Source organism: Sorghum bicolor, chromosome 10 (genome assembly GCF_000003195.3).
Source record: "Sorghum bicolor cultivar BTx623 chromosome 10, Sorghum_bicolor_NCBIv3, whole genome shotgun sequence".
Classification (NCBI taxonomy): Eukaryota; Viridiplantae; Streptophyta; class Magnoliopsida; order Poales; family Poaceae; genus Sorghum; species Sorghum bicolor.
This window is the reverse complement of record NC_012879.2, coordinates 16,860,005-16,868,555: the sequence shown is the minus strand read 5'-3', so window position 1 is coordinate 16,868,555 and position 8,551 is coordinate 16,860,005. Positions and strand designations below refer to the sequence as shown.

The following is an 8,551-nucleotide window of genomic DNA, read 5'->3' as shown; positions in this document are numbered from 1 at the left end:
ACTTAAACCATAGCCAGACCATCTCTCTTTTCTCTTGTTTTTAGACTCCTATTTCTTTTTGATCAAGTCTTCTCTAAATTCCTAAATCCATGGTAGATGATGATCGTGCCTCTCTCTTCTCTCACACAATCTTATATATGTATAATCACTTTGGTCAAATCCAATTAATCATAGTCACTTTTAATTCAGGTCAAGCTTATATATGTCGACCAATCTACCACGCATATTTCTTTTGGGCAGCCCAAACTCATCCTCTCTTTTGTGAATGGACCAAATCCAATCCTTGTTACACCTCCTATCATCTCATGCCTAGCTCCATAATCTTAGCTCATTACCCAAACAGCCCCGCATCTTCTCCTTTTGCTAACAAATCAAACCGAATGTCTTATCTCATTTTGGGTCAAGTCTGGATCAGCCACAACATCCCTCTTTTGCTATCCTAACCTTGGTACTCATGTCGCTGCACCTTTCCTTCCTGACATGCAGGAACAACAACAAAAGCTCTCTCTTTAATCACATCACTCAATTATGTTATTTACTCTCCATCGGTTACCACATCCTCTCAAGTGCATGAGTTAAAGACAAACATGCACCTCCTCCTGCTGCCCACGACAAACAGTTCACCTCATGCAAAAATATATTCACCTCTTCATTCCTCTCTTAAGTCCCTAGACACACCTCTCTTAAGAGTGCTCTCATTTACTCAATCAATTTATCTCTTTCTCTGAACTATATCCACACAGTAGCAATTTCTTCTCACTTTTTATTTCACATGGACAAGCGTTCACTCTCTTGGTTCTTTCTCCCTTTACTCTCATGCAAAAATAGCAACACCAAGTTTCTACCTTTAGTTCTCTTGCCACACCTCTTCTTAATCCTCTCTTAACATAACTCTTCACTACATTCATTTCTCTTTTATGTTCAGCAGCATGCACCCACAAAACAGCCAGCAATACTCCCCCTCCCTTTGGCGCCTTCTCATTTTATCCCATGCAGAAGTTGCAGCAAATGTTTCCCCTTTTACGAGACCCCTTTCACTCTCCTTTATCACTCACTAATTGCAGGAGGAAAGGCTCATAACATCCATGCATTTTCTCCCACTCCCTCTCCCTTCATGTTCTGCACACCCACAATAGAAGGTACTTCTCTCTCTCTCTCTCCATGTAAAATAACAACAGCCATAATGTAGTGCTTGAATTATCTGTGCATGACAACCTTATTTCCCCTCACTAATGCCTACATGCATTTCCTCCCTCTGTCTCTTTTATTCCTATACGCAAGCATTAGGAAAGAGTCCCCTCACGAACAGATGGCGCCTGCTCTCTCTCTCTCCCTCAAGCAATAGCAGCCCATAATTCTCCCTTAGTTCTCTTGGTTTAATCCATCTTGAATAGCATCCACTCTACGCCATCAGCTTTATTTCTTTTTCAATTCCATGGATTCATGCTGCAGTAGCCATAACCTCCCCCTCATCTCCTCCCTTTTTCTCATGCAAATCCATGTTTACTTCTCCCACACTCCTCTCATGCAAACACAGAAGAACATCTATTTCTTCCTCCATAATTCTCATGGTAACACCACTGTTTATTCCTCTCTTGACAGCATCCCTTCAATCCATTGGTTTTGCTCTCACTTCAATGGCATGCATGCACATAATTACCCGCCACATCTCTCCCCTTTTTCACACGCACAAACCAGCAGCCACCTCCTTTCAATCCCGATGGCACATATGTTTATTCCATATTATTTCACTTCATTTGCATGCCTCCATGCAGCAAAAGGCAGCCATATATTCCCTTCTTTCTCTCCCTCACGCACACCACCAGCAGGGCACCTTCTCCTTTTCTCCTCTCCCCTCAGGCCAGAGGAGCCTCCTCATCTCCTCCCCTTTCTTCATCTTCCCATCAGCAAGGACGCCTCTTGCTGTCCCTCCACATCTCCTACCTCCTTCTGGTGCTGCTCCACCAAAACAAAGCTCAGATGACACCACAGAATGGTGTTGCTGCAGCAGTGATCTTGGAGTCCATGGATGCCGACCTTTTTCCATGATCATTTTCGAGGAGAATTGCCGCTGCTTCATCGGTACGTCGTTCTTGCGCCAATGTCATCACCACCGGCTGCTGCTGGCCCTCACCAAATGGCAAGATAAGAATCGAAGAAGAAGTGGTGCTGCCCCGTTAATCCTTGTCACCGTCGTCAATGTTGTCTGCCATCATCTTCATCTTCATCTACTGCCAACTCTTGGTGAGCACACCTTATCATCTACCCAATCTTGTTCTTATGTTCCTCGCTACATATCGTGTATCTTAGATGATGTATGGTTGACCTTCGGCAAAGATTATCAGTTGTATGTCCTGCTGTCATTGTGATCTGTTTTGCTACGGCTGACGGAATCGACATTTCTAGTTGTTTTATGATTCTAGTCATCAATCCCTTTGGTTGAATTGTAGTTAACATCCTTAAACACACCTCTGTAAAATGGTTTTGCCACGGGAGTTGGGAAACCAGTGATATCGTCATCTCTGTGCCCGCTGTTCCTGCTGTCTTGACAGCTTGCAGCTCTGAATGGCATTGGCATTTCCCGCTAATCTACTATCCAAATGATCAAGCCCTTAAATCTGCATGTTCATGATATCCCCGCACATGATCCCACCAATTGGTTTGGCTATGCAGTCCACAATGGCCGAGATATTGAGGCCGAGGTGTCTCCTACCCCTGCTGTCCAATAAGCAGTCATCCTGTTTTTGGAAATGATATTTCCATTGTTTTAACAATCCAGTGTTCATTTCCTTCTACACACATGTGTATCACATACTTGCACATAGTTATGCAAAGTTGGTCACCCATCCGATCAGCAGAGATGGTGTTTTGGGTCAGTTATCACACTCGCTGTCCCTGCTATCCTAGCAGCCACATAGCACTAAATTGTTTTGGCATTCCCCAGAAAATCGTGAAAACAATCATCAAACCCTTTCAGCATAGAGTAAATATTATCCTCACACATGTCTCTACAAAGTTTCATGGCTATAGCATCAATTATAAAGGAGATATGTTCCTATGTTGTGCTTGCTGTCTATGCAGCCACATAGCCACATTGCTGCCGACTGGCATGTATGTTCCGGGCAATCCACAACTGTGTTTGACAATCCCTTTGATCCACACATGTATCATAGACTTGCACATGCCTCTGCAAGTTGGTTTGTCCATAGGTGCCATGATTGCCGCGATATAGAGGTCACAGTAACTGCTACCGCTGCTGTCCAGCAGAGGGCAGTGCAAGTCATTTTACAGTCATGTTTCCCGGTCATCCAATACTTAGAATAACTTGTTCTTTTGCCACAATATACTCCATACCATCCCCAACAAGCCCACAAAAATGATCTCAATTTGGTGCTGCTAAGACCATGTTCCTTGTGATCATAACCACCACTGTCCGCCACTGGGTTTGCTCAATCGGTGTGCAAATCGTCATCATCGTGCTTCCCTTTTATGTAACATTTCATCAGTGCAGCCACTAGTCATAATATGTTCCATGTATCCTCTTCACAAATCCATAGTCATAAAAAAATCATCTATAGATCCTTGTGCTCCTAAATCTTGCGTCGATGTTCATCATGTTTACTCCAATCCTATCATTTATCGAACCTTCTAGTCTCTATCTGATATATCTTTTAATCATGACTTTTATGTTAGTTGCTTTGGTGCTCAACGATCATAGTTGCAAGTTCTACGTGTTTAAAACTTTTATCCTATTTTGTAATGCTTGGTGTACTGTTTTTTAGGTTCTTGTGATGCTTGTACCAGTTGATTGCTAACGTTAGAAGAGGAGCTCTACAAGGATGATGAAGAAGTTGGATAAGTTTGAGCAACAGTTGAAGGCAAATGTAACATGAGTTTCCCTTGTTACCTAATAACTATTTAATAATCTCTTCATGTGCATGTGTCTAATATGATAAACCCCTAAGGACTTTACCTAGAACCTTTGTTATCCTGAATCCCTTGTTACCTTGGGTTATGCACATGGGTAGTTTTGCTTAGTTTGCAATCACCAAACAATATAATGTTAATCTTGACTGATGGATTATGTAATCAATGATAAAATGATGCTTTTTAGCAACATGGATAGAAGGGGGCTAGAGCATTGGGCCTTTTGGGTGCTCTAGTCTGCCCTCCGTAAGGACTGAATCTTAAAGCGGCCACCCAGGATTTATCATACAGCCATGAGAGCTACATGGCTCTGGCTTTAGCTCAGTAAAATGAACTTCTCTAACTTGTTAGTGGTTACCGAAAGGCGCAAGAGGGGGTGCCTCGTGGTGTATAGTTGTTTTCCTACCTTGGTTTGTACAGTGCCGCGACCACATGTGCCTCTTGAAGGAGGACATCTATGCACACTTGCCATTGAAACCTCGTGGCTACTAACTTGTTAGGGGGACTTTCGAAAGGCTTCATAGTGTACCCTGCCGACTTACCTTGGAAGTGAGTCAAGAGGCTGATTACCTCGGGCATATGGGTAACACGACTCATGGTGAAAGTGTACAAGCTCTGTAGAGTGTTTTAAAACTGATATATCAGCCGTGCTCACGGACACGAGCGGCCTGGATCCTTTTCGAGATAGATGGTTCTATGGATGGTTTGGGTGATCATTAATCTTGATGGTGATTATTATACTTCTCACCTTGTGAGCTTAAGCATAACCTAGCAACATAGGTCTAATAATAAAATATGACCAACTAAAAATGCTTATCGCAGTCAAACCAAGTCAAGCCATTTGAGCCTTGCATCCCCTCATGTTATACTTGTTGAGTATGGTGCGCTCACACTTGCTTTACATTCAACAATCAAAAATCCCGGATGGGTACCAGATGGTGATTCAAAGGTGGAGTTCCCAAAGAAATTCCAGGAGTACTAGGCGAGTGTACCCCCAGTCAACCGTCCCTGTGGAGTATGGAGACCCGAAGAGAAGATATAGAATAGTTTCTGCAATGCATTGTAATAGATGTAAGCCCTGTTGTAACTATGTTCGAGATATAATAAAGCATTGTTCTTGATATTCTCCATATTTGTTGCTATATGTGTCGTGTGGACATCCTGGGCACACATATAGTTAGCGTTTGGTCTTCTTTGGAAAACCGGGTGCGACAGGGATGGTTTGGTCTCCCCTTTATTTGAGAGATTGGCGAATGTTTCCCAATTAACAAATGAAATTTAGGGAAGAGGGATTGGAAAGGGGATCTACTGGAGCTATTTTTTCTTATCCAATCTCCTTTATCACTGGTTATATGGAAAGGGGATTGAATTTTCTCATTCTTGTGAAGTTGCTCTAACACACACTGGTATTTACTATACTAACGAAAAGCCACCTTACCACTAGCAAGTAGTAAATCCAACTAGAACTCTTTAATCAAAACCCCTACTTTTGATTTGAGGGCTCCTCTTCTTTTTTTAGGATGTCATATTTACATCTACTCCAATAGGAGCCCTTGAATCAGAGCCTTCAAATCCAATCTAGTAGACAATTATATATGCTACCCACTTTTCATTCAACCATTTATACGATGATTCTAGTCAATTGAGCTATGGGGGCGTGAGAGCGAGGAGCACCAGAGATGAAACGATTGGGTCGCGTGCCTCATCGGGGCCAAGGAGCACAAGAGACATGGAACTATGGGGGCCAAGTGCCTCACCAGGTGATGGGATGGGCACCATGAGGGGAAGCCAGAGTCAGATGAAAAAAGATGTGTGACACTAAGTAGACGGGGAAATTTTTCGACACAAAAAGTAGGTAGCCCCCTATACACCCCAAGGAGATGGGGTTAAGGAGGTGATTTGGTGGCCTCCATAAAGTAGGACCCATGTTGGATTCAGTTTTCTTATCCCAAAAAAGTAGGAGCCCTATTTAGGGTCTCTAATAGAGATACTATTAGAGGGGCAAAGCAAGGAGGAAGAGAGGCCAATGGGAACCAAAGCAAACTAGATGTTGATGGTGGTGATTTCACTGCTCGTGCCACTGCTACAATGGTCCCTTTGATAGTGATGACATTACCACGCTCGACAATGGCATCAATAATATTTATAGTGTATTTGGTACCTGTCTTCCACCTGCTCCAACAGTTGCTTCGTGACTCCACCAACCAAACTTATGGAGAAATAGCTCCATCTAGCATCGCTTAGATTCACACTTAGAGAGAGTGATTCTGGGGAACGGGAGTCAATAAATTGTAGCTTCCTCTCGCCCCATGCATGAGGACATGGGTCCTAGACCTTTTTGCCATAGCATGGGTGGGCGAGGCCACACCCAAGCGTGAAAACGCGACCGAGTGCAGGGCTGGATTGTTGGAGAAGATGACTAGCTCAAGCGGCAAAGGTGTAGAGTGTGATGGTACAGTACAGGCGGGCCTGAGCGAAGGCTTTCTTCAACGTGGAGGAGGGACCGAGTGCAATCAACAGTTGAGGCGAATAGCGGTGTTGGAGGAGGTTGTGAGGCTGGAGGAAGCGCATGGACTATGCTGGATAGGCATGTAGAAGATAAGGTAGAAAGAGGAGAAAAAATAATATTGCTGAGGAAAAATATGAAGGAAGAAAAGAAAAAAGTGAAGGATATTATAAACACATTTCATCGTTTTTAACTAGTATTAGGAGAAACTATTTTACCAAACATTTATTTTAGCTCAAGTTAGAGTTCTACCAAACAAGCTTGTAGTGGGACTTAGATCCTCATAGAAAACTGGAACTATCAAAAGTCAATATCATTTGGCCTAAAGAGCTAGTTTTTTTTTTTAAAAAAATATGATTGTCGGAGAAAACAGGCTAGAAGAAATCCGCTCTTTTTAAGGAGTCGTATTCTTATGCAGTCTACATTAACTGCTCTTCTTAGGCATTGTGAATTGGGGCTTTTATAGTAGTGTGGCCATGGCTAAAAATTTCTCGTACCGTGTTTTTGACAGTAAAAAGTAATGCTGCCTCGGCTAGCCTAGAAATGGCTTGACCTGAGCCCTGCTCTACGTAGGTAAACCTTTCTCATTACAAATTATAAGATATTTTGGCTTTTCTGGATACGTAGTTTTTGCTATATAATTAAATATATATTATTATGTTTAGATATATAATAAAAACAATGTATTAGAAAAAGCCAAGGGCTTTGCTGTGGTACACCCAATTAACTATGAGCCGTTCATTTAAATTGATCGGATTGTTGATATCATCTATTACTTCTTGAGAGATATTTGAAATATATATTTATTTAATTTTAAATTTAATAAAATAGAATAAATAAGGGAAGTTTTAGATATAAAAATATTTCCTAGATCCAGTTGATGCATGCTGATCTAGTAGATATAGTAAATATTTTTTATTTTGCAACTTTGGATATGACATACTAACTTGATTAGCATTATTTTTATTATTCGGCCTTGGTATCTATGGCGACTTCCTTTTTAACATTTCTTAATTTGAACAAAGCTGAACCTGTATTGACAAGAAAAAAAACATGCACGTAACATAATCAAAATATTTTGTATGTGACAGGGTTTGTCAAAGCAATAAATATAACCCTATCATTATAGTTATTTATATGATGAGTTAATGACAAGTGACAAGGTGTATATGATTAGTTGCAAATACCCAGAACCATATAGTATTATTACACGAGATAATCATACATATACACAAATGAATGTTGTGCGTATACCGTGCCATAACTATCGTGCATGCTCCTATATTAGATATGGAAGAAATCCACGTACAGATATAGCCAATATTTTATGGTTGATTTATTCAAACTCTTACCTCTTATAGATAATAGGTGTACCATAGCAAAAGCCAAATCATCTTTTAATTTGGAATTAGAGTGAGTATTTGGTTAATAAGGCATCGATATGTGGCTGGAACGTTCAAAAAGGTGTACCCAAAATTTGTTCAGGAAGTTTCTGAGCAAATTTATCTTGGGCTAGCCCCTATATATATTGCATATTTGCATCATGCACATGTACACAAAAGTAAGCTAAGCTTTCCCTATTGAAAAGTGAAACCGGTAGCAACCATACGAACGTACTGTCCAAACTAACAGTCGTACCGGGGCGATGACGCGCAAACGCCACAGGGGCCATGGTCAACCTACCGGCCAATGCTGCGGAGAACATGCATCTTTCGGTTCACGTACGTTACGCCACGACCAGATGCCGCCACCCAAGAATTCCTGCTCATCCACATTATCATACACAGCTAGCACAAATCATTGGCATGTCACATGGGGTGTTATTCCCCTCGATGTATATTTCTATCCATACTCTATCTCGATTACATATATATATAAATAACTGGCGACGGATAGGATAATTGCCTTCATTCTGTCTTCTTTCAGTGTAGATACGAACCATGTTACGGTCGACGCGGCCATGAACTGGGCCTTCATCGATCAGCGCCAAGTATCTCTTCATATCTTTGTATTGGCCTTCTCCCTTGGAGCCAAGCGTCAACACCTCAATTCAAGTTCCTTGTCAAAAAAAAAAAGAAAAGAAGAAAACACCTCAATTCAAGTAAATGCATGTTTTTT

At 41.5% G+C, this 8,551-nt stretch overlaps 1 long non-coding RNA gene across 1 annotated transcript; it reads left to right on the top strand.

Moving 5' to 3' along the window:
* On the top strand, window positions 2,043-5,041 carry LOC110430752. The gene is made up of 3 exons (XR_002448115.1): window positions 2,043-2,244; window positions 3,783-3,884; window positions 4,863-5,041. It is a non-coding gene; the product is annotated as an uncharacterized LOC110430752 (long non-coding RNA).